Genomic DNA, 26547 nt, shown 5'->3' with positions numbered 1-26547 from the left:
TAGAGAAGTATCTTAAGCATGAAAATACAAGACTTTTTTTAGTTATACATGAATCTCAAATCAGTATGCAAAGTAGGTCAAAAGCTAGTGCAAGATTGGGGAATCTAAAGCAAAAGTGTTACCCTTGAAGAACACCTCAAGAACAGCAAGTCCAGCCACCTTCTTCTGATCAAAACCAGCTCAAAACCTCAAGAATAAACCCGCAACACCTCCCAAAGTCGAAGTATGGTGTAATGGTGTGTGTTTTAGTGCAAAAGTAAGAACAAATCACCCTTTTAGGCCCTCAAACACACACAAATGAAGAGAGAGAGGGAGATATAGAAAGAGAAGATGCATATCAGATATATATATGTATTTTGCTCTGGTTTTTCTCAACCTCCACAAAGGAGGAGGATGGGGCTCTTATATAGACCAACAAAAGTGTTAAGCTTCCAAGAGAAGCTAACAAAAGGGACTAAGGCTTCTTAAAGAAGCCAAGGCAAAGGGGCGAAGGCTTCCTGAGGAAGCTAGGACAGGGTTCAAGCTTCTTGAGGAAGCTAAGACAAAGGTCCAAGCTTCTTCAAGAAGCTAGACCAAAAAGGTGCAAAAGGGGCAAAACAGCCACACTCGTGCATGGAGAGGAGAGTTTGTGCATTCCAGCTGGCACAACTGGCATGCATTATGCCTGTAAAAGGTAAAAAGGTGGTACCGGCCAGCAAAAGAGGATATCGGTCAAACAAATGGTCGGCCGACCACACCAAGTGTCGACCGGCCAACGGTATATTTCACCAATGGCCGGTAGCAAGAATGCACGGCCGCTGGCCTCAAGCCAAGGCCGGTGGGGGTTAGGGGTAGCTAACAAGCTACTCTCTACCCTCAGGTACAAAAACACACAAGTCCTTGGTGCAAAACCAAGCACAGAACAAGCAAGTCGAGAGATCCTAAGGCAAGGCGTGTAGCCGAGACTTCCGGGAACTCAAAACAAACACGAACAGGGATGATCACCGAGCGTTCAAACGGTGACGTCCAAGTCTTGAGGACGGTCAAAAATGGGGTGTCTACAATTCCTAGTTTAGTTCATCGGTTTTCCACTATTGGAGACAGGAGTGACCTTTTCTAGCGAGGCTATCGACAACATGCTCTCTGCTTGTGTCTGCTTGTGCAATTCCTTCTTGACCCTAATGCCGGCGTGACCAGCATCCAGTTGATTGAAGTGGCCTAGTGTCTAAAAGAGGGAAAAAGCTGCATGGGCTTGGCATTTGCTGAAACCTTGATTGGTCTTGATACTTTCCGTCGGCGAGAAACTACTCGGTTTACAGGGAGTCCACTGCTTCTCCAAGTATTGTTTTCTACCCCTCTTATTTAGGATCCTCACACCACTCAACACTCATTCTCTATTTTTCTCTCTAGCCTTTTGCCTTACTTTTGTCTTGACGTACATCTCTCTATTCTTTAATCTCTCTTATTTTTCATCTCTTTCCAAGTATGGTTGATGGATAAGCTGAAAGTGGTGGGCCGTTGCCCCGAGTACTTAGCTCAAGCTTACTTCTTTCACCCACGACTAATTAATTTCCCTTCAGAGGGGTTGTGATGTGATTGGATGTACAAAAGATTTGTAGCTGACATAACTTGGCGTTGCCCCTGGCTTAATTTGACTAAGATGAGCTACAACATGTCCCGTCAACCGGGCATACAGTTGATTGGCCTCATGCACTGTGTGTTCTATTTCCCCTTCCGGTTCAGTAGCCAGTTTGGGCATGATCAGACATGTCCAGATGAGGAAGTGGAATACCCGGCTTCATTTCCCATTCGTGGTTCACACTTGCCTCGGTACCTCACTGCTTTGAGGACAAGAGAGCTTCTAGCCTTGCCCTTAGCTTTAGTTACGCCCTTTCTGGTGAATGTTTGGCTTGGTTTGAGGACGAAGAACAACTTGGGCCATCTTTAGCTACAAAAGCTTCCACAAGTGCAAGCAGAAGACATAGAGCTACCTGACTTAGCTGTGACCCTAGTTTTATTGCTTTGACCTTTCTTTTCAAGTTTTATGAGGTGAAAACAACTTTTATTTTAAATCAAAGAGTTGGAGAACGTACTTGTGCTGAAATCAGTAAAATTAAAGTTGTGAGTACTGAAAATTTTCTTTTTGGTTCCAAAATGGTCCAAGTTATAAAAAGGTAAAATTATGAACAAAATCAACTTTTATTAAAACTTTTCAAAACAATTTTCAGAAACGATCATTACCTAACATACATGGAATTAACCCTGAAGATGTACAGCCCCGAATTGACAAATCACGACTGCCCATAACTACATCTGCCATACCGGCCCTCCTACCAACATAAAGATCACACAACCGTGCTAACTGATAATGAAGAAAAACAACTTGATCAAATATGAATGAATAGAATAGTTGAGTTGGAGATGGTTATGGCCGAACTTCAAGATGAAGTAGCCTACGTATCCCAAAGATCGGAATCGGGCCTTACGTAGTTCAGTTCAGGTTCACTCAAGCATTAACTCTCTCCTTTTGCGAGCTAACTTTTGCCAAGTTCACCTTTTAGGGTTTTTAACCTTGCCAGCTCAGTTTTTCTTTGTTTCTAATTTTTCATACTCTAAGTTTTGCCTAGGTTGCCCTTTTAGGGTTTTCGGCCTAGCGAGCCTCTCAGGGGTAATATTTCTTTAACTTGTCCATGTTGATTGGTTGTAAAAACTCCAAGCCATCCAAATCCATGAGAATAATTGCCTCTCCTGACTCGATTAACTTGATGATATAAGAACCAGTCCAATTGGGTTTGAACTTGCCCCTAGGGTCATGAATGGGAGCCCGGCTATCTTTCAGTACCATGTCCCCTTCCTTGAGATTACTGGACTTAACTTTCTTGTTAAAAGCCTTGGCAATTCGGCATTGGTAGCCTTGGACATGATACAATGCCCTCAGTCTTCTTTCATCAAATAGCCTTAGTTCCTCAAATCTACTTTGTTGCCAATCTGCCTCCGCTATCTAATACTCGACCATAACCCTCAACAACAACACTTCAATTTCAATTAGCAAAACAACCTCCATCCTATAGACGAGAGAATAGGGGGTTGCCCCTATTGATGCTCGAATTAAGGTTCTATAGCCCTAGAGTGCAAATGGCAGTTTATCTGGCCAGTTCCTATATGTTTTAACCATCTTTCGTAGGATGTTCTTAACGTTTTTGTTGGCGGCCTCGACAGCTCCATTAGTCTATGGTTTATATGTTGAAGACTTCTGAAAAGCCACATTATATTTTTCAAGCAGATCCACCACCTCTTTCTTAAAGTGCGAGCCATTATCATAGATGATTTCGTTCGGAGCCTTCAATATAGAGTAAGATTGGGCCTCCACCCATTTTATGAATTAGTAAATCACTACCAGAATGAACTCGTGCCCATTTGACCCCTTTGGCGAGACGACGCCGATAACGTCAATTCCCCAGACTGAAAAAGGCCATGGCGAAGTCATGTTGTAAAGCTTTGACGGCGGTGTGTTCATACAATTAGCACCGCCAAACAAAATCAATACAATCCTCCTCCATAGTCGACCAGTAGTAACCTTGTCTGAGGATCTTTCGGGCTTGCATCACACCATTCATGTGCGCCTCACACTCATCTCCGTGGATGGCCTCCATAAGATGCTTCGATTCCTCTTCCTCCACACATAGCTTGTGCATTCCCAGATGACCTCCTTTATGTAGCTTACCCCCATAGATGATAAATTGGATGGCCAGACGCCGTATTCCCCATTTGTTATTGGCACTTGCCCCTGGTGGATATGTCTTTTTTTCCAGAAAGTTCCAAATATCGTAATACCAGGATTTTTCGTCTTACACCTCATCTGTTGCGGTGATGGTTTCATAGACCGGTGTGTATTTCGATAATGATTGGACACATCTTCACTCCCAGCAGGATGTCTAGCATAGAAGATAGAGTTACTAATGCATCAGTGAACCAGTTGCTCTCTCTCAACAAATGTGTAAACGTCAGTTTTTGAAACCTAAGAATTAGAATATCCAAGGCCTGATAATACATCTTCAAGTTCTCTTCTTTGACCTTCCAATCCTTGTTAGCTTGAGAGATAACGAAATTCAAATCTCCGATGGCGTCCAACCTTTTTGCACCTAGTTCTAGGGCAGCTTCCAAACCAGTAATTCACGCCTCATATTCTGCTTCATTGTTGGATACTTTGAACCAGAGTTTGAATGCGAAGGGTATATGGGAATCATCGGGTGCTATGAGCAACACACCTATCCCATAACCGTACTGATTAGCCACCTCAACAAAGTACATCATCCCCGTTTCCTCTTCTACATGCAGAATATCTTTATCTGGGAACAAGTATTCCACTGCTTCATCTCCTTCTACTAGATGATCTGCCAGGAATTTCGCCACATCTCTCCCTTTAACTGACTTGCGTGTAACATATTTGAGATCAAATTCAGAGAGAAGAAGCAACCAACGAGCTAGCCTACCCGTAAGTGCGAGTTTCTTGAAGAGATATTTAATGGAATCTAATCTTGAAACCAAGATTACAGAATAAGCTAACAAGTAGTGCCTCAACTTTTTGATAGCCCATACCAAGGCTAAGTAAGCTTTCCCTTCTTCAGGAGACCAAATAGTGGTTCACAAGTCAAAGTTAGTTTTCAAATAAACTGCCTTATGAATTGCACTTTACCCAGAAAGTCGCACACCTCCTTTCAATCCTTAGTGGTGGCATTTCTAAGATGGCCTTGATTTTGGAAGGATCTACCTCAATTCCCCTTTGTGTAATTAGGAAGCCCAACATTTTCCCTGCTGTTATGCCGAAGGTGCATTTCTGGGGGTTCAACCTCAATCTATACTCTCTGATTCTTTGAAAGAATTTCTTCAGTGCGGTGTAGTGGCCTTCTCGCTCTTTGGACTTAACAATCATGTCATTACGTACACCTCAACTTCTTTGTGGATCATGTCGTGTAGAATGGTGGTTGTAGCCCTCTGGTAGGTAGGCCTATCATTCTTCAACCTAAATGGCATGACTTGGTAGCAGTAGGTGCCCCACAGAGTAGTGAAAGCGGTCTTCTCCCTATCCTCGGGTGCCATTAGAATTTGGTTATACCTAGAAAACCTATCCATGAATGACAATAGCGCTGGCCAACGGTGAAGTCTGCCAACTCGTCTATGTGTGGTAAAGGGAAGTCATCCTTTGGACTGGCCTAATTCAGATCCCTGAAGTCGATACAAACTCTGATTTTGCCATCCTTCTTTGGAACTGGAACAATATTGGCCAACCACGTCCGATACTCAGATACAAGTAAAAACCTTACCTCGATCTGTTTGGTGACCTCCTCTTTGATCTTTAACGCCCAGTCCAGGCAGACTCTATGCAGCTTCTGCTTAACTGGTTGCGCCTCAGGGTCAAGAAGGATTCGGTGTTGTATAATCTCAGGATTGATTCAAGGCATGTCTTCGTAGGACCACGCGAAAACATCTTTGAAACCTTTTAATAAAGCGATTAAACGCTCGAGTTCCTCCAAAGATAACGTGGACCTGATCTGGACCAAGTGGGGATCCTTCTTGGTACCCATATTAATTGTGATGATTTCATCAGCATAGGGCTTAACACGCCTCTCCTCCTCAAAATCAACCAAGTTTTTCAAAACCCGAGGAATTTCTTTATCTTTGTTTAAGTCAAAATTTTGAAAATCAAGATCAGTACAACAAACCAATGGCACAGAAAAATAGGCAAAGCCTATTGTATTCCCATTCATATAGTCCAGATCCTCGGTTATAGCTGACTCAAAAGAAAAACTAAAAGATAACCGGGACAAGACCTTGGTATCCGGGTTACCACTCTCAGAAGTACCAGACTCAGAGGAACTAGAATCTGATTCCGACTCCACAGACTCAGTGGAATCAGATTTGGACTCTTTAACCAATTCAGAACTGCTGATGACGACTTGTTCAAACTTCCAAACTAGGTGTAGAGCCTCAGATGCATCCGCGATGTGACTAGTGAAATATGCTGCCGATGTATCCTTGATCATTGAGATAGTAAAACCATCCCCCAAGTTAGAGGACTCAGCTCAAGCAGTAGAACTTGCCAGTAGGTCAGCCAGCGCTTTTCCCAACAGCTCTTCTTCTTTAATAGCCAATAGCGTGGCGATTGTGACTCATATCCTTGGCAACAGTACCTCCCTGCCTGCCACTTTTGCCTAATCCTGATCCAGGAATATGCCCCTATTTGTTCATCATGTAGATAATCTGAGTGCTCACATAATTCCCATCGTCCTCTGCCATGATGGTTTGGACCAACCAGGCCTTTTCCAGAGGGGAGCCAGAAAGGAACACGTCCTCTTCCCCATGTATAATTTCCAAAAATGGCACAGCAGTCCCCTGGGGAGGACGGATCGCAGAATTGTCGTCCACAGTAGCAATACTGCCTTTAAAGGGGTACTTTACCAACTAGTGGACCGTTGATGACACTGTTTTCATCTGATGCAACCAAGGCCTTCCTAGCTGTAGATTGAAAGTGGCTGGAACGTCCATGACATGGAATTCCACCTCATGCTCAGACAGGCCAATTAGGATATGGCTTTTGAACATTCCCATAACATCCCAGCTCGTATTGTCATAAGCCTAGACGGCCTGAGTCATGGACGTAAAGTCAACCGACCTTAAACCGATGGCATAGATAGTCCTTACTGGACATACATTGATCGATGATCCGGTATCTATCAGCACCACCGGAATCCACTTTTTTCAACTTTCCAGGGTTACATATAAGGGTCGGTTGTGGTTGGCACCCTCAGGTGGAAACTCCTTATCAGTAAAAGTTATCATCAGCGTAACGTCCCCGGATGTAACCAACAATACCAATTGGTCAGCAGTGGTGTCGATAGGCAATTTGGTCTGGTTCATTGCCTCTAGTAGTGCTTGCCTATGCTCCCGAGAAGTCATGATTAGCCCCCAAATTGATATGTTCCACCTGAATCTTCTTGAGCTGTTTCAAGATCAGGTTTTCTTCAACATCCTTCTCTTTTGATTTCTCAGCCTCTTAATTGGAGGACTTTGGCTGATCTATGGCCGCAGGTTTGAAATACAGACTACTCCGGGTCATGTGGTTAATCTCGTCAGTATACCATCTGTCATCAGGGGTCTTAGCCTTCCACCCTTTATCTGTGTACGCGTGACTTAGGTCGCTGTTTTCCCACCACTGTCCTGCAACCATGGTCGGGATATTATCTGGTTCTATCTGAACCATGTTCACATCACGACCCCTATCATCATACCACTCTTCTTCCACCACAGTCTTGGTTTCTGCATTCCATTACTTCATGAGCTTTCTCGGTATTCTTTTCCAATCATTGGGCTCTCATTCGGTCTTTCCCGCATTTTGGACGTCTACCGCTGTAGGCTCAATCTCTGCTGTTTCTTTTCCTTTTTCCTCTCCCAGGGCTATCTTCATTTGGATCTCTTTTATCTGTTCCCGCTAGAATTGCTCCAACACTTGTTCTTTCTCAATCAAGGTGCAGCCCCAACCTTGCTGCTAGCACCAACTCCCTCTTCTTTCCCAGTCTGTCCTATCTGTTCTTTCACATCTGACTCCTACTCACTCAACCATCCATTGCTTGTTTTCGACTGGCTTGGGTCCCACCACCCCGGTTGTACACCATTTGTATCCTCTTCTTCAAAGAAGTACAGGTTGTCTAGATCATCTTCCTGCTTGGTCAAGTCTTCTTCCAGTTCAGCCAAGTCATTTAGGCCCTGTTCCGGCCAATCGTTCTGATTTTACCCTAACTGGTCCTCCCCAGTAGCGTTAATGCTAAGGAAGTCCAACAATATGACTACTGGCTTCGGCTGATCGATGGTCACGATGTATAAGCTGGGGTCGTACTCCTCTACAAGTGAGGCTCCTTTCTCTATGACTAGGGCAGCAGGCAAACCCTTCTCTAGTGCAATCTCTTTCTTTTTCGCCTCTGCCACCACGGATTCGTATTGGGTTTGCAATGTTAAGTCCATCATGCACATGTCTATGCCTTCTGGAATAATCACCTCTGGCTTGGGTAGATAGGATGGAATAATGTACACACTAGGGTTAAATGGGGGTGGTAGTGTATGTATTTGGTTAATGTTTCTGGGTGGGGAGACTTGGTTATGTGGAGGAAGTGGGTTGGTAGTTACGTTTGGTTTGGAGGATAGGTTGATGACATTGTTGTCAATGAGATCCTGGATCTCATGACGTACACAGTAACACAGATCTATGGGATGACCATGTTGTTGGTGGAAGATGCAATACTGGGTGGTAATGGGTTAGGAAGGGGTTGAGGATCGAGGGGTTTGAGATGTCCCTTTTCCATTAACAATTTGAGGGCATAGGCTGGGCTCATATGGAGAGGAGTAAAGGTCCTTTAATTTCGGGGTGGGCTAGTATTTTGTGAAGGTTGTGGGGTTACAGTGGCAAAGGGATTGGCCATTTTGGCTGTTGTAACAACTGTATTGACATCTGCAGGCCACGGAATAGTGTTACTACTAGCATTGGTACCCTGGGAAAATGGCCTTCTTGCAAGTTCACTTGTTCTATGAATAATGCCCTTCTTGAATGCACTCTCAATCTGGACCCCCAATTCATGTAGAGAAGCAAAGGTGGATAACGACGCCACTATCATTCTCTATAACATGTCTGGCTCAAGGTTTTGGACCACCAGTCGGACCAACTTTCTTTCAGAAGGTTTATTTGTCATTCTTGCTGCTTTTTCCCTCCATCTAGCAACAAAGTCAATGAATGATTCCTTGGGGTTCTAGGTAGTAGCCTCCAGTTCACTAATGGTTACCTCTATCTGAGTGTTATAAGAGTACTGATTGACAAACACCTCAGATAACTCCTCCCAATTTCACTTTGTAGAGTCCTCTAGTTTAGCATACCAAATGGCTGCTACATCAGACAAGGTCCTCTCGAATAACGATAGTTTTTGTGCCCGAGATAGGCCTATTGGTCTTAGCACACCTGAAAACAAGCGGACATGCACAATCGGATCCCCACTTCCATCCAATCTGTTGATTCGGGCATCTTAAATTTCTTCGGTAATCTGACCGAAGCCTCAGTGTACACGTCTTTGATATCTGGAATAGAGTTGAAGCCCTGGGACTTTTTTAGCACTTTTTCTAGCCTGGCAATCTTGATCAGGGTCGGATCAATTTCATTGATATCAAAGAAAAGGATTCCCGCAACGGGTTGAGCCAAAGGCCTATAAGTCGAAGCCAGGGGAAACATTTCTTGAGGATTTGGGATTTGGGGATTTTCCATTGGTGGAGGTGGATCCGGGTTTGGCTGAGCAGTCGGGATTGGATGTACAGTTGATGCGGATGCCCTAGACGTGCGTCGTAGATCAGCGATGATTTCATCCTATGCAAGTATCCTTTGGTTCACGGTATCCATGGTTCTCTAAAAAGCTGCCATCATGGTCACAAATTCTTCTGCATTCTGTGCCATTACTGGTCTAGAAAAGTTAGATACTGGTTAACTGCTTGAGTGAGAACAGCTTGAGTGAGAACGGATAGGTGTTTGTTGAATGCTTTGTACTGGTGCAACTGACTGTTTGTTCCGTCTTCGTCGAACAACTGGCAAAAGTGAGACTAACACTGGTTGACCACCAAGAAGATCTTAAGCTTTGCAAAGCCTGCTAGAGCGAGTCCACACAACTTGGAGAATAGCGGGTCTTTCTGAAGGTATGATGGTAAACTACCTAGTAAAAGATAGAAAAGAAAAACCATCGATCAAAATCAGATGGCACTTCGGCCCAATTCACAATAGATAAAACATAACTGAAGAACCACAATCCCCACTAAACTATGCTGTCAAAGTAATATTGATATGAACCATCCTGTACAGTCTCACTGTAAAAGCACATACCAAATAAAAGAACCAAAACACCCCTATGAGGAGGGTAGGGTTACTTTGTCCTAGATTTTTGACATGATGTATGCTGCACTAATTCAATCAATGAGTCTCATAACATCCTAGAAATGGGTGGCATCTTATCCTAATTTGGGATAGTCGCTATGGCTTACTATATGAAGCTAAGCCAAATGGTCAAAAGGGTACCTCGGCAAGATTACCAAATATACCTCTCACATCTAACACCGAGAAGTGAAAGAAGGATCAAGCGGTACAGCGGTAATCCAAATCCAAGGGTTGTGTTTTCAATATGCAGAGCCCATGACCAGCCAGCGTTTTGGCAAGCTTTTGGGCAAGCCTTTGGCAAACTGTCCAGGAATAGAAGATGGAAAACACAGTGACTTATAGTAACAATGCAAATGCTATGCAAAGAACATAAACATGTAGATAAAATTTCACATCAGGAGTTTCAAATCAAGCTCTCTAAATCTCCAGCAGAGTCGCCAGAAACTGTAGCTTGCTTCTAGTGCTCCTTTCGGATATGATTAGCCCTACAATTCGGACTCCAGTGGTTCTGAATCTGATTTCACAAGTGCAATGTGAAATAGATAAACACAAATAAGTCCAAATCCGACAATTCTTTCTAGAAAATAGATATTTGAATCAAATGTCAAAAATGGACTGCTTTGCCAGATTTTAGAGTCGCCGCCTAAATATTTTTGGGAAATTTAGGAAACCCGAGGCGTATGCCAAAGGCCACTTATCCGTCATCACCAAAGTGTCTCGACTCGGGAACTTAGGTATGAGAGGGGAAGGTCATGAATTGAGCACCCCATTCACCCGATCAAAGATCGACCTCTACTAATTATGATGTGATTTTTATTTATATTATATGCTCTTATTCCGGTTTACTAGGCTAACTTTACTAGGTGATGCACGCAGGTATAGACTAAATTGCAAAAGTTAGAACATTTGATTTCATGTTTGTTTGAAAATTGTTTTGAATATGCGTCACTTAAAATAGTAAGTTTGTATGTGCATTAATCAATTTATTCCAATTTTGGAAATTAACGTTCATCTACAAGCATTCAAAGAGTTATATCAGTTAAGCAATTAGCGTCATGGTATTATGTTCGGCATGGCAACAATCACATGCAATGCAAGATGCTAAAACAGTAAGTGCTCACCTAGTACTCCAAGGCAAGCCAAAACAAAGCGAAACAATTAGAAAATATGCATACTCGTATCTTATGCAAAATGACTAATGTGACACATACAATCATGTGATTTAAATAGGCTCAGCTACTAGCATGGAATATGATTCCATTCAAGACATGTGATAAATCACGTATTCAAACAATGGAGTTGAAATTGACATTGATTGGCATGATGAGCCGAGCCCAAATGCATGCGAGATGAGTGTATGCAAACATGGGAATGCTAAGTAAACATGATGCTCTATGCTACCATTGTAAGTGGGTAAATAAAAAGGAGAAAGAAATGGGGGTTGGAAGACATACATGTTATTACATATTTTGCCCTTACGCTGGAGGGATCGAATAAATGTCCAAATATTCGAAATAAACTAACTAGTACAAATTTGAATAAATGAATTTAAACTAGCTAACTACTAACTAGCTAAGCTAATTGACTTCTAAGGGACACTAAGCTAACTATCTAATTTATTACAATAAAGGCATTATATCAATAACAATTGCAACAAGGATATTACAACAATAAGAATTATTTACAACAATTACAACAATACTAATGAGCATAGTAATCTAGGCAACCATGAGACATAATGATTTTATGCACAGTGCCTAGAAGCCGCTCTATCTGCCCAGACTGCTCTGCCTCACCTTCAGCCACTGCCCTTTATTTCTGCCAACAGTCTCTATTTTACCAAACATTGGGAGTCAGCCAGCTCCAAATGAGATCCGGCTAGGCCAAAAAGTGCCAACCGGTGCTAAATTTTATGCCAAAAATGTTTTGTGCTTTGAGATGAGAACAGTGCAGATAGGGCCTTTCCAGGCCCTGTTTGTCCCTTCTGCCCCTCTCTGTCATAGGAAACTCAAGAAAAGAGCAAGTTCGAGTCTGAAACCACTAATTAGCACAAGTTGATGGCTTGATGATCCCGAGCACGTTTGGACAAAATTGATAAATGTCATGAAAAACCACCCTTCCCTCCTATCATAAAGACTCAAAGAGGGAAGTAGACATGCTCTAAGTCTTATCAACGTATCATGGATTGATACATGATAATTCTCAGAACGATGGACTTGACATAACGTTTGGCCGAATCCAACCAACTCTAAACATTTTTTTTTATGTCGGTTTAGTTCATTTCAAGCCAATTTTATTAGTCTTTGTCGTTCTTTAATTAATTTGTCCAAAATGATATTTAAGTCCACTAAATGAGAAGAAACTTCAAACGAGAAGTGATTTCTGGCATGAAAGAGAGCCTATGCCTTGATGATGAACCTTCGTAGAGATTAAGCAACTGAGCATAGGTTTCTTTCTCATGCTGTGAATAACCATCGATTGGTTGAAGTAACTCTCAAAACAAAACAAAAAAGAAAAGAATGAGGTGGCAAAAATGACTTATGCAAGATTGATTATTTATAATGAGACTGTTGATATGAAAATGAACCAAAGAAAAATTATCAAAGCATGGATGACACAATACAACTAGCTAGATATGAAGACTTGCAACACAACAAGCTAGATGTTCAAAGCATACACTAATTAAATAACCTAGAACAGCCCTAAAATTGCCCCTAATATGCTAAAAACAGTGGCTAAAAAAACCATGTTAAAGAGCATAAAAAGGTAGGAAAGAACAAGGCAAAGTAAAGTTAGTGAACAAAAGCAATGAGAGGTGGCTAATCTCTCCATTTTTGAGACCTCAAACCATGTTTTTTAGCCTTTTTTAAACTCTAAAAATCAGTTTAAATGGCAAAGAAAAGAGTGTAAAACAAGGGTGTGAGCTATGAAGTAGAGAGCAAGAAAGGGTGTTAACCCTCTCTACCTTTTGGTAGCTATTCAAACCCAAGTTCCAACACTTAAAATAGGATCATAACAATGCAAAAACACAAAAAAGAGATAGAGAAATCAATACAAAGGTGGTGAGCTTATACATCTTGAAGAAGGTAAGCTCTAGTTTGTGAACCAAACTTGGTCCAAGCACACTCTCAAGCTTGAATTGTGACTCACAAAGCTCAGCCAAGGTTCTAAGTTCTTGCTCTAAGGTTGTCTATGGTGTATAGATAGGGTATAAGGATGATCAAATATCTCAAGGTTAGCTTGCGCTAGAAAAAAGAGCTCTTAAGGGTTGTTTTGCTTCTTTGAAATTTTTCCAACCTCTAACACTAAGATATATGCTCGTATTTATAGAATTTGAGCAAAATAGGTCATAAATATCTTCAAAAATGGACAGCTGGCCCATTCCCGTCCAGAACAGTGTTTCTTGCTATTGAGAGCCGGCCGGCTCCCAATGCTCTCCCATGTTCCACTGTTTTACACTCAATGTAAGGTGGCATAATGGTCAAAAATGAATTTCTGAGGGAAGAATAGTATGAATATGAAGGGTTTGGAATTGGTTTTAGAGCGTAAGCTCACGTTCCTTCATTGCGAACTCAAATCACAATCAACACAACTTTATCATCGAGTGTCGAGGACAAAGCGTCCAAGTCTTACAGGCGGTCAAAAATAGGGTGTCTACAGCCACCCTACCAGGAGATCAAGTTTTCCATTGACTTAGTGCCTGACACGACACCGATTTCCATGGCACCGTATAGATTTGCACCCACTAAGTTGTGTGAGTTGAAGATTCAACTCCAAGAACTGTTAGATAAGGGCTTCATTCACCCCAATATATCACCTTGGGGAGCACCGACTCTCTTTGCTAGAAAAAGGATGGCATTTTGCGACTGTGTAATGATTACCAGAAGCTAAACCTGGTAACTGTTAAGAACTAGTACCCACTATCTTGTATAGATGATTTGTTTGATCAATTAAAGGGGTCTTGTTACTTTTCCAAGATTGATTTGAGATCGGGTTATCACTAGTTGAGGGTAAAGGGGGAGGACATTTAGAAAATGGTATTCCGTATGCAGTATGGCCATTATGAGTTCTTAGTGATATCTTTTGGGAGCTTTTGGGCTAACCAATGTACCGGCGTTGTTTATAGATTTGATGAATCAAATCTTCCGTGAGTTCATAGATTATTTTGTGGTTGTCTTTGTTGACAACATTTTGATCTACTCACCCTCTGAAGAGAAACAAGAAGAACACTTGCGGGTTGTGCTTGAGTTACTTAGATCACACAATTTATATGCTAAGTTCGGAAAATACAAATTCTAGTTGAAAGAAGTTAAGTTTTTAGGCCATGTGGTATGAGAGGAGGGAGTGACCGTAGACTCTTCTAAGATAGAAGCAATGCAAGATTGGGAACAACCTAAGAATGCCTTTGAGATCTAGAGTTTCTTGGGTTTAGTAGGGTATTACCGACGTTTTGTGAAAGGCTTCTCTAGATTGGCCATACCATTGACTAGATTGATGAGGAAGGTAGTGAAGTTTGTGTGGAGTGAGACTTGTGAAAAGTCATTCCAAGAGCTTAAGGCCAGACTCACCACTGCTCTAGTTTTAATTATTCCAGAGAGGGGTTTGGGTTATTCAGTTTATTGTGTTGCGTCAGGGGAAGGTTTGGGTTGTGTGTTGATGCAAGAGGAAAAGGTGGTAGCCTACAGTTCGCAGCAGTTAAAAACCCATGAGAGAAACTATCCAACTCACGAACTAGAGCTAGTAGCAGTGAATTTTGCCTTGAAAATCTAGAGGCATTACTTATATGGTGAGAACTTCGAGGTGTTTTCCAATCACAATAGTTTGAAGTATCTTTTTTCATAGAAAGATTTGAATTTGAGGCAGAGGAGGTGGATGGAATTTATGGAGGATTATGATTTTGAGTTACACTATCATCTGGGAAAGACCAATGTAGTAGCTGACGCCTTGAGTAGGAAGTCAGCAAGCAGTGTAGCTAGTAATGCTATCCGGGGAATGGGAGATGTTGGGTGCTATTGGCGAGTTTGACTTGCATCTTGGCAACTCCGTTGAGTCAACTATTTTGTTCACTATAGTTGCACAACCTACGCTTGTGAGCCGAGTTATAGAAACACAGAGGGGTGATCTTGAGGTAGAGATTATCTGAGAGAAGATATCCAATGAGAAGGTAGAGAAGGGCTTGAATGTGTATTCTGACTCAAGTGTGATGTATCTAGACCGTCTCTTCGTGCCAGAATCTTATAAGGAGGAAGTACTCTAAGAGTTCCACCATTCACGCCTTACAGTACACCCAGGAGGCACGAAGATGTATCACAATCTTAGCCGACAGTCTTGGTAGAGGGGGATGAAGAGAGACGTAGCCTTATTTGTTTCGAGGTGTCTTACTTGTCAACAAGTGAAGGCCAAGCATTAGCGACCAGCGAGTTTGTTGCAACCCTTGCCTATAGCCAAGTGGAAGTGGGAGCATATCACGACGGATTTTGTAGTGGATCTTCCAAAGACTCAACGGGGTAATGATGCCGTGTAGGTGATAGTAGCCCAGTTAACTAAGCCATCACACTTTGTACCTATGTGCATGAGTGACTCAGTAGATTATCTTGTTGACCTTTGCGTTAGGGACATAGTTCAATTTCATGGGATCCCTATGACTATTATCAGATAGAGATCATTGTTTTACGACTCGGTTGTAGCAGAGCCTACAGAATGCCTTGGGCACTAGATTGACTTTTAGCACCGCCTATCATTGTCAGATTAACAGACAGTCCGAGCGAACCATTCAGATCTTAGAAGATATGTTTTGGGGTTGTGTTCTTAATTTTAAGGGATCGTGGGAGAGGCGTTTACCTTTAGTGGAGTTTACCTATAATAATAGTTTTCAGGCGAGTATCAGGCCATTTTGAGTGGGTCGATCATAACCCTTCACGGCAAGCTGGCCATGTTTAGCGCAGGCAAATATTTTATAGCAACGAGTTGTCCCTATGTGCCTACCTTGGGCTAGTTGTCTCTTGGTTGATATTTCCGACGTGAGAAGCTGTTTTTCTATAAATACAAGCCCTCCCCTTATGGTTTAAGGTTAGAAAAACTTGCCAAGAGCCCAAAGCTTGACCAACCATCTTCTCTACCCTATTGCAATATACATACACTATACATACACCTTCTAAGCTTGAACTTGAGGCTTTTGATGAGATTCTTGAACACAATTTCAACTACTATAGAGTGTTAAGCTTGTGGTTTGTCAACCAAGAAGAACATCCTCTCTTTAAAGGGTAATCTTTGAACTCTTTAATCATCTTTTCTCCCCATTTTTCTTGTATTTTCATACTAATTTTAGAGCTATTTTATGCTTAAAACTGTGATCTAAAGTCACAAAAAGATGAGGGGTTAGCCACCCTTCCTTAGGCCTTGTTCCTTAGCTTGTAGCTTTGCCTTTTTCCACTTTGTTTCTTTTGGTTTTGGCCACTATTTTGGACTATTTTCAAGGGTTGAAATATGTGATTTAAAGTTATAAAAAGTGAAGGGGTTAGCCACCATTCCTTAGGCTTAATTACTAGACTTGTTCTCTTCTATTTTTTTTTCATATTTTCCATCTTTTCAAACTGATTTTCAGCATTGTTTTGTGCTATTTTGAGACTGTTTAATTTGTTTATTTAGTTTATGCTTTGAATATTATAGTTGTGTTATTATAAGCCCTTATGGATTTGGTGTATAGCCAAAATTTCCATTCAATTTGAGTTGATAGTCTTTTCTTTCTCTTTTATAGCTTTCTTATATATATTCATGTCATTGTAATAACCACACTTCCATTAGCACTCTGCAATCTCCCTCATTTCTTTGTTTCTTTTGATTAAGAGTTGTATCAAACAAAAGATTACCGCTCAAGGCATAAGAAAGAGACCTCTCATGCTAAATGGTTTAATCTTTTCGGAGGTTCATTATCAGGGCATTACATCTCTCTTATGCTAAGCGCAATTTTTTGTTTGATACCTCCATTTATCACTGACACATTACTTCTAAGGGACTAATTTTCTAGTTAGGCCCTTGGAAATCATAAAATAAAGAGTCATCATCGCTCATTATCGAGTTTGGATTTGAAGTCATTATCCTTCTTTTCAGGTTTGACTAGTCATTATCGCTCGTTTCGAGTTTGACTTCAAATTCATTATCACTCATAAATGGGTTTGATTCTTCCTTTGTAGTTTCCCCCATAGAAAAGGGCTTGAAGACCTCATTTCTTGGGTTAAGCCATGCTTGCTAATCTTTATTGCTTTGGACTTAGTGGACGTAATCATCACCTTTGGACAAAAAGGAAGAAAAGATAAAGAAAATGGAAAGGTAAAGTAAAAAAGGCTAATGAAATCGGAATAAAAAAGGTAAAAAGATAATAAAAATTGATTAGGTTCAGTCGGACGTTATATTGAACCTATTGCTCCTAGAATCATCTCATACTATTTCTGTGATGTTTGATGATTCATGAGGCGAGTGTACCCCCTCCATTGAGGTAACTCCATGATAGAGATGAGGTATTGTTTGGTCTTTTATTGCACTTACTAAAATCTTGTCCTATCGTTTCTAAGATCATTATGCAATAAATTTGCTATGATTGATGATTTAAGAATCGAATCTACTCATCCCTTGATCATCTTCATGATAGAGAAGGGAATAGAGGATAAACACCTCTTGGAAATACTCTGTCTTGCTCTGTTTCAGCTCTGTTTGCAGCAAGGTATTGCTCAGAAGTATTAGCCAGCTGGCCCCTATTTTGAACGGTCGACCATCTTATCAAGCCGGCTGGCCATCAATTTTTGTATAGCAGTGGTATTTTCACAACAGAACGGAGCAGATCCTGAGGTCAAAACAGAACAAATTTCTGACTGCAAATAGAGTTGATTCTGGTAGCAAACAAAGTGGTTTCCGAGGGGTGTTCTCAGTTGTGCATATGTGGTTCTTCGCCTCATGTTCAAGTCCATTAGATTAGCTTTGAGATTCATTTGTAATTAATTAATTGCTTTCATTTGAAGTTGTAACAATTAGTTAATTAATTAGCTTATTCATTTGGTATTGTAATAATTAATTAATTAGGACAATCATTCAGACCCTTTTGTGTGAGGAAAAATTTGTAATAGTTGTATGTCTTCCAACTCTCATTTTTTTCTCCCTTTTATTTACATGCTTACCGTGATAGTATCATATTTTTGTTTCATATCATTGCCATGATTTTGTATCCATTTTTGCATGCATTAGGATTCGGCTCATCATACCTGATATCATTGATTATTTCTTACTTTCATGCATGCACTACTGCATGCTTTGAGTGGGTCCATATGTTATATTAGTAGCCAAATCTAATAGTTGCATTTTGTATGTGTTGCATTAGTCATGTGCATTGTTAGGGTCATGCATGTTTCTAATTGCTTTGTTTTTCTTTGGCTTGCCTTGGAGTACTAGGTGAGCATTTTTTACTTTAGCATATTCATATGTGTTTGTGTTGCCATGTCAAGCATACTACCATAAGGCTACGTGCTTATTTGAAATAAACTGTTTGAATGCCGGTAGATGAAGGTTATTTTACTTACATTGGGGATGATTTTGATTAAAATGTATGTACACCTTTCCTTTTTGAGTTGTGTGCACTCCAAACTCTTTCAAAATCACATAAAATCAAGTAATTTCCAAAGCAAGTGAAATAGTCTATACTTGTGTGCCTTATATAGTAAGTTAGCATATTAATAATCAGAACAAGAACATATATTGTTGATAAAAAATTGCATCATGATTAACAGAAGCTGATCTTTGATCGGGTGATTGGGGTGCTCAATTAATGACCTTCCTGTCTCATACCTAAGGTCCCGAGCCAAGACATGTTAGTTATGACGAACAAGTGGCCTTTGGCACGAGTCATGGGTTTTCTAAATTTTCCAAAAATATTTAGGCGGCAACTCTGAAATCTGGCAATGCAATCCATTTTTGGCATCTCTGATGATTAATGGATTTTTTAAGATTTTCCAAATTTGGACTCCCATTTGTTTTTCTGATTCACATTACACTTGTGAGATTAGATTTAGAACCATAGGAGTTCGAACTGTAGAGCTATCGTATCCGAGGAGACTAAACCCCTCCGAGGAGCACGAGAAACCAGCTACACAAACACAAAACCAATGTTTGGTTAAAGCAATTAATATAACATGTTTTTAAGAATTCATAACATAAATGGAAATAAAGCAATTAAATTGGACATCAACAATACCTATGTTTTCTCTCTTGAAGCACTACTAGTCTCGGCAACAATTGAAACCTTCACATATACATACTAGTGACACAAAAATAGAATCTATCAAAAAAAAAAAAAAATAACAAAATCAATACCAAAAACTATTGAAGAAGCTCTCTACAATCAAGATTCATTCCCATAAAACAAAAAAAATAATTAAATAAATAAACAAACTAAAGCTATAAAAAGTGAGCATTCACGTTTTAAATGCTTCCTTGCACAAATTGACTTCATAGAATCTGCATTTTACCATTTTATAACACAAGCAACAATGAAATCTATATTTAAAAAAAAAAAAGTTATTACATAGGCAAAAATTGAAATCAATATTGCAAAAGGAAAGATATTCACCTACTCAGTTTGTGGCACTTCCACTCAATCAACAAAAAGGTTGGTAGAAATTCAGGTGCATACTGTGGACTCGACTTTCTTCGTGCCCACCTTTCGGAGAGCATCGAATTGGTCGCACAGTTTGGATTCCTGTCACGGTTCTGAATCTAATCTCACAAAGTGCAATGTGAAACTGATAAACACCAAAGAATCCAATACGGTAAATCATTTTGGAAAATCGATTTTTGAATCAAAAAGCGCCAAACATGGACTACTTTACCAGATTACAGAGTCGCCACCTAAATATTTTGTTTTTGGGAAATTTAGGAAACCCTGACTCGTGCCAAAGGCCACGTGTCCGTCATCACCAAAGTTGCCTCAGCTCGAGAACTTGGGTACGAGAGGGGAAGGTCCTGAAATGAGCACCCCTGCTCGCCCGATCAAAAGATCGGCCTCTACTAAACATGATCTGTTGTTTTTATAAACACATGTGTTCTTATTCTAGTTATTAGCTAACTTTACTATGTGATGCGCACAACATATAAGTATAGACTAAATCGCTAGAATTAGAACGAATTCGACTCACGTTTGTTTTCGAAAATGGTTTGAAATTGCCACTCGTAAGTGGGCTAAAGCGCGGATTTGCCATCTCACAAAATGGGCTTAAAAACATGATTTTGCCACTTCGCAAAGTGGGCTTTAAAACTTACATTTGATGAATGGTCCCAATTCAAGTAATAAAGCCTTCATCTACAAGCATTCATGTAGTTAATCAATTAAGCACATAGCCTCATGGCAACACTCGCACTCATGAAAGCATGCTAAAGCATAAATACTTACAGTTTACTCCAAGCCAAAACAAAAGTTAGTTAGAAATCAATGCATGATCCTGGCTATGTAAGATGCCTAATGCAACACATACAATATGTTATTTAATAGGCTCAGCTACTAATCATGACATATGATTCAAATTGATAATATGCTTTGAAACACGTATTCAAATAAGTATTGAAATACGATGCAATTTGAATGATACGCCGAGCCCGGTGTATGCAATACAAATGAATGATGCACACATGCGAGCATAAAGTATGCTAATCGAAATATGCCCCTAAACTAACCATCGAAAGCGATTAAGTAAAAGGGAGAAAGAAGTAGGGTTGGAAGACATGCACACTTATTACAACATTACGCCCTCGCGAAGAAGGGTCCGAATGAATAAGCTAAGCTAATCTGAGCTGAGCTAAGCTAACTAATCTAATCTAATTAAGCTAATTAGACTAATTATTACAAACCAAACGAATAACTAGTAAACTACTTACTAATTATTACAACACTTAACTAATTAACACACTAATTAATTAAATTACAAAACCAATGCTAACTAACAAGTAAAGCATTAAACTACACTACTTTAACTCTGCTTCAAAAGGTTGAGCATGAATGCACTCGGTTTCTCGCCCCGAAAAGCTCTCCAGTTTGCTCTTGAGAGGCTCTGTTTGTAGGGTTTCTCCAGGAACTTTCTGCTGAACCTTACCAAGTAACTGCTAGGGAGTGCACCAGTGGCCTGCCAGCCATGATGGCTTGCTGCCGGCCAAGGGTGAAACACTGTCGGCCATCTATGAAACACTACCGGCCACTGGTGTGCTAAGTCTCCAAACTACAACAGAGCTCAAACAGAGGGAAAATGAGGGTTTTTCTAGGAACATGTTTGCACTATGCCCCTCTTTATCATCTCAAAACATCAAACAAGAGGCACTATTAGATCCAAAACCATCAATCAAGCATTCAATGCATGAGGGCCAATGATCCAACTTGCACAAATTCAATAAATGCAAGACAAACAAGACTCTAGGACCACTACCTTATCATGGATGATCAAAGGCAATGGAGACAAAGGGGATTGACTCACTTTCATCACTTTGAGTATGAAGTGGACCAATCCACCTTGTGTTCAATATAACGTCCGATTGAACACAATGCAATGCAAACAACATGCTTATCTTGGCCTTGTTTTACTTGATTCGATTCTTGTTTACACATTTTAAGATTACCAAGCCATTTATTAATTGATTTGTCTGAATGTGAAAGTCCTCTAATGAGAGAGAGGTCAATCAAAAGATGACTTAAGACATAAGAGAGACCATGCCTTTGACTAGGAGGAACCCTCAAGAGAGGGTTAAAGCCATTTAAGCACAAGCCTCAATCCCAAGCTTAAACACAACTTTAAGACTAACCATCCCTCAAAACAAATAGAGAAATGAAGAAATGAGGGAGGTGGCAGAATTTTAGTGCTAAAATGACATGAAATACAAGACTCTAACATGCAAACAACTCATGTACAACATGTTAGGGGACCTAAGCATTAAAACTAGTGAAGAGCTTTACACTAGAACCATGCAATATCAAACTCAAATGGCCAAACCAGCCCTAGACAGACCTCAAACATGCCAAAACAATGGCCAAAATAAGCTGAAATGGCAACATGAAAAGCAAGAAAGACATGCTCATGTATGGGCTCATAAACAAGGCACAAAGCACACCTCTCAAAAGTAATGAAAGAGTGGAATATGTGAGAGTGTGACAGAGTTATAAACACTGAAATCACATGCTAAATGATGCTATGGCATGCAAACAACACAAGCAAAGCATGCTAGAGGCTTTGACACACAAAGCTAATGAGGCCAACTACACTATGGCTATACAAAGCAAAGCATATATGACCAAGACTACCCAAACAGAGCTAGAGCATGCTAAATCAGTAGCAAGAACATGCTGAAATAGAGCTAATACAAGCTAGAATGATAAGCTAACTCATTAGGCATACAAGGATAGTGAGCAAGGTTACATTATAAGTGTAAGAAGCCAGCAAGAGGTGCCCCAACCAACCAAAAATAGAGTTATAACATGTTGAAATAAGGTCAAAAACATGCTTGAACTAAGCCTCAAAAAGGTAGAAATACATGCACTTATGTTAAGCCAACAACACATGCACACAAGATACAAGGAGGGGAGACCACCCCCTCCTATTTTGGACCTCAAAACCAAGTTTCCACCACTGAAATTCCTCTAGAATTCAGTGGTTAAAAGGCTAGAAAATAATTGTTTTAAAAGACTTTAAAAGATGGCACAAAGCTTAGCAAATAAGCCACAAAAGAGGGGGGAACACCCCTAACCCCAAAAGGGCCTCAAACTACCATTTTTAACACTTAAAAATAGAGGTTTTTGTAATTGACAACTAGGCCAAAAACAGTATGCAAAGGTGGCCAAACCAATGTACAAAAATAAGCTTAAAAGGGGTAACTCCTCACCCTTGAAGCACAACAGCGAAACAGCAGCTTTTCTGAGCCAAAACCAACTTTGAGACCTCAAATAGGACCTCCAACGACCTCAGCTCCAAGATGAAGGTATTTGATGCAAATATGTAGAGAATGCTCACTTCTAGCCCTAAAATAAGGAGAGAGAGAGAGAGGATTCTAGAGAGAAAGAGAGAAATTTTTGCTCATGAAATTTTTCTAACCCCTTGCATGCATATAGATGAGCTCTATATATAGAAGATACAAAAGCCCCTTGAAGAGATCCAACCATCCACGTACAAGAAGATGGCCTCATCTGTGCAAACAGCTATCAAAATATCTACAAAAATATCTACTGATGCATTGGTGGCTAGCTGGCCATCAGTGGTGGCCGGCAGTGGCTCATTGGTGACCGGCAGGCCTCATCAATGGCCGACAGGCCTAAATGCATAGCCGGCAGTGCCAAAAAGTGGCCAGCAGTGCACTCCAAGAAGCATACTGAAAAAGACCAACACATGGTCCAAAAATAGGGCAGAAAGGATACAGGGTTTGGAAAGCTCAAACCTATGGCGTTCTGCTGCGGAAGTCAAGTACCCGACGAGCAATCAAACTTGTCGCTGGAGGTACCTGCAAGGACATCCAAGTTTTGAGAACGGTCAAAAATGGGGTGTCTACACATACCACTCTTAGAAATTCAAATTAAGTGTTTTAAAAGGCGCGCCTAAACGTGTGCTTAGGCGGGAGGCGCACCAAGGCACACCTGAGGCACCTTAAACAGCTTGAGGTGAGGCGCAGTAGGAAAGGCGCATTTGACGCGCGCATCTTAGGAGTGTAGCGCACGCCTCATGCACTTCATTAAAATTTTTGCTTCATCCTTCTTCTTTGTGTGTGTAACCATATGGAATTACAACCCCTTTAATATAAAATGTAAACACATGTTTTGAGCCCCAATTTTCATATCAAAAAGAGCTCTAGGCATTAAACAAAAGCTTTGAGATTGTAAGATGGATATATGTCTTTAGGATTCCTTTCAATGTGGTAAATTATAACAGTTTCAGCCAATGATTGAAGCTATCAGGAAATTTGGTCCCGGTTTAAAATTAAAACCACTAAGGTATTTTATGGTGTGAGTTCCTTATCTAAAAAACAAAATGAATCACTTTAATAAATTGATAAGAAAGATTAATAGTATAGGGTAAAGTAAAATTGAATGTTATTTTTGAGAAATTTTTGGAACGTTGAATGTTATTTTTCATGATTTTTCATGTTATTTTTCATAATTTCCTAAAACTAAAGTCAAATAGAAGGATCATACATCCACCAATTCAATAATTTTAAATTTTACACTTTATTTACATTGTCTCAATTACCTAACAAACCTAAAGCATATCCACAATTTAGTTATCAAAATATAAAATTATAAAATTCTGATGCGCGCGCGCGCGCGCACGCACACAAAAGAAAAAAAAGGGGGGGGGGCGGAGCTAATGCCAAAATCAAGATACAATAGTCTAAAAAAGAAATATAACATTAAAAAGGCAAATATGCCATAATGATACTGTAGTTTGAAGGAGTGGACACCAAAAGAAAAAGGATAAAAAATAAATAAAAAGAAAAAGCATGAAGTGTAGCTAAAGTCTACATAACCTACTAACATTCACTCACTAAGTTTCTGTAATGGATAAACCAAAAGCAAATGTAAAGCAAAAGGGTTATGTGAGCATGTTGTGACTAGAACAGTGTTGCATGCAGTGTTAATAGAGAGAAGGAAAAAAGATTTAGCTTAAAGAGATAAAAATGGATTCCAATAGTTAGATAGTTACATTCAACCCCCTTTTATGACCAATTATAATTAGTTAAGATTGAAGTTGAGTTTGATTTTTTAGCCTAGCATTTTATTAAATTATCACACTAATAATCCAATTTATTGACTTTGTTCATTGATTTTTCGAAATGGACATTTATTTTGGGACATTCAAAAATTAAAAAGTGGACCAACAAAATGGAATGGAGGGAGTATTTAATACATAAAAATCAGCTTAAAAGGCATAATATATACCTGAGTTAAGTAATAATACATGAATTGGAGATGATGCATGGGCTCTGATATAACAACCCTCATTCTTGTCTTAGTCATGCTCATATGAATCTACATAATTTTGTTTTGTTAAACTTGCATTAGTAGACTTTGATTCGTTTTGCCTAAGTAAAGATTCTTGTCTTGTTTTGTATTGTTGTGTTTTGCATAAGTGTTATATGCATATTTTGTTCCTTGCTCTGTGTGTTGAACCTAGGCTATCTAACTTTGCTACCTCACGCCTAGGTCACACCTTTGAACCTCTCACACCTAGGTCATTGAACATCAACACCTAGGTCTATCTTGGAACCACCTTGGTTGGCCTCCACCTTCACCCTAGCATCTTGGCCGAGATGTGCATCATCTAGGCTAAGGTGTGCATCACCTAGGCCGATATGTGTATCATCTAGGCTGAGATGTTTATCATCTAGGTATTTGAGATCTTTGATCCTTGAACCTCTCAGCCTTATTGTGCACCTTAACCAGCACCTAGCAATCTTGTTCCCTGACCTGGACAACCTAGGCCGAGGTGTGGCACATCTAGGTCGAAGTGTGGCACATCTAGGCCAAGCGTTATCCTTTCTAACCAAGATCAGGGAGACCTTACTTGTTCAGAGCCTAGGCTTTAATCCAGGATCATTGCCTTGTTAGAGTGTCCATGCCATCTTACTTGTTATACACACTTTGACCTACTCTTGTCTTTTTATTTTTGCATCTTTTTGAGGAGATTTGATCAGACAATGCCACGTGTCCCTAAAATGGGTATTAGCATTAGCTACTTAGCTGATGAGAAACCCATATCCTTGCCATATCTTTGCCTTGTAGAGGGAGAAGCTCTAAGAAGAGGAAGAAGGAGTTCTTAGAGTGAGAACTAGATTTCCAAGCTTGATTTTCATATCTTGACCGTTGGATTTGTGTTTTGAGATTAGATTCTTGATCCACTCTTGTTGTTCTTTATGTTAATTTGATCACATTGCATGATCCAGCATGATTCATAAGCCATACGTTGATTTAAAGTTTTGTTTTAGAGAGAGAAAGTGATATTCTTGTGTTCTTAAAGAAAAATCATGTTTTGATCCGAAAGTTGTATCAAGTCCATGTTTTTGTGTTTGTTTTCATGAAATCTTCATTTATGGGTATCTAGGTCCATGTTTTTTAACTTATATCATGAAATCTCAGATTTTGAATTAGAAATTATGATTTTAGCACTTATGTTCTTCATGTTTTTCAAGGGGGGAAACCCAGATTTCCAGACTTCATTTCCCTAAGTGTGGTCATCGAGACCCACTCGTGCCCAAACCTCACACCTAGGCTAGGCATTGTATCTCATCTTGGCCTACCATGCATGATCACTTGCACTTTAGTCTATCTTGCATGCACACCTAGGCTGACCACTACACACCTAGGCTGACCATGATACACCCTTGCTGGCACCTTGTAACATCTCGACATGCAGCCCCATACTTAGGAAACAAATATCTTGTAAAACTTATAAACAATCATGTCTCCTAATGTTCTAAACCAGGAAACAAATATCTTATTACTATGCAATCATTGGGCCCCAAAGTTTAAGCAATGTGAAAACTTTAATATGATAATCCAATGTCAATACTCATTTTCTAATGTCAACAAAATCTAC

This window comes from Camellia sinensis, chromosome 2, assembly GCF_055761805.1.
Source record: "Camellia sinensis isolate YWXY chromosome 2, ASM5576180v1, whole genome shotgun sequence".
Taxonomy (NCBI): Eukaryota; Viridiplantae; Streptophyta; class Magnoliopsida; order Ericales; family Theaceae; genus Camellia; species Camellia sinensis.
The sequence above is the reverse complement of the archived record's forward strand: the minus strand, read 5'-3'. Positions refer to the sequence as shown.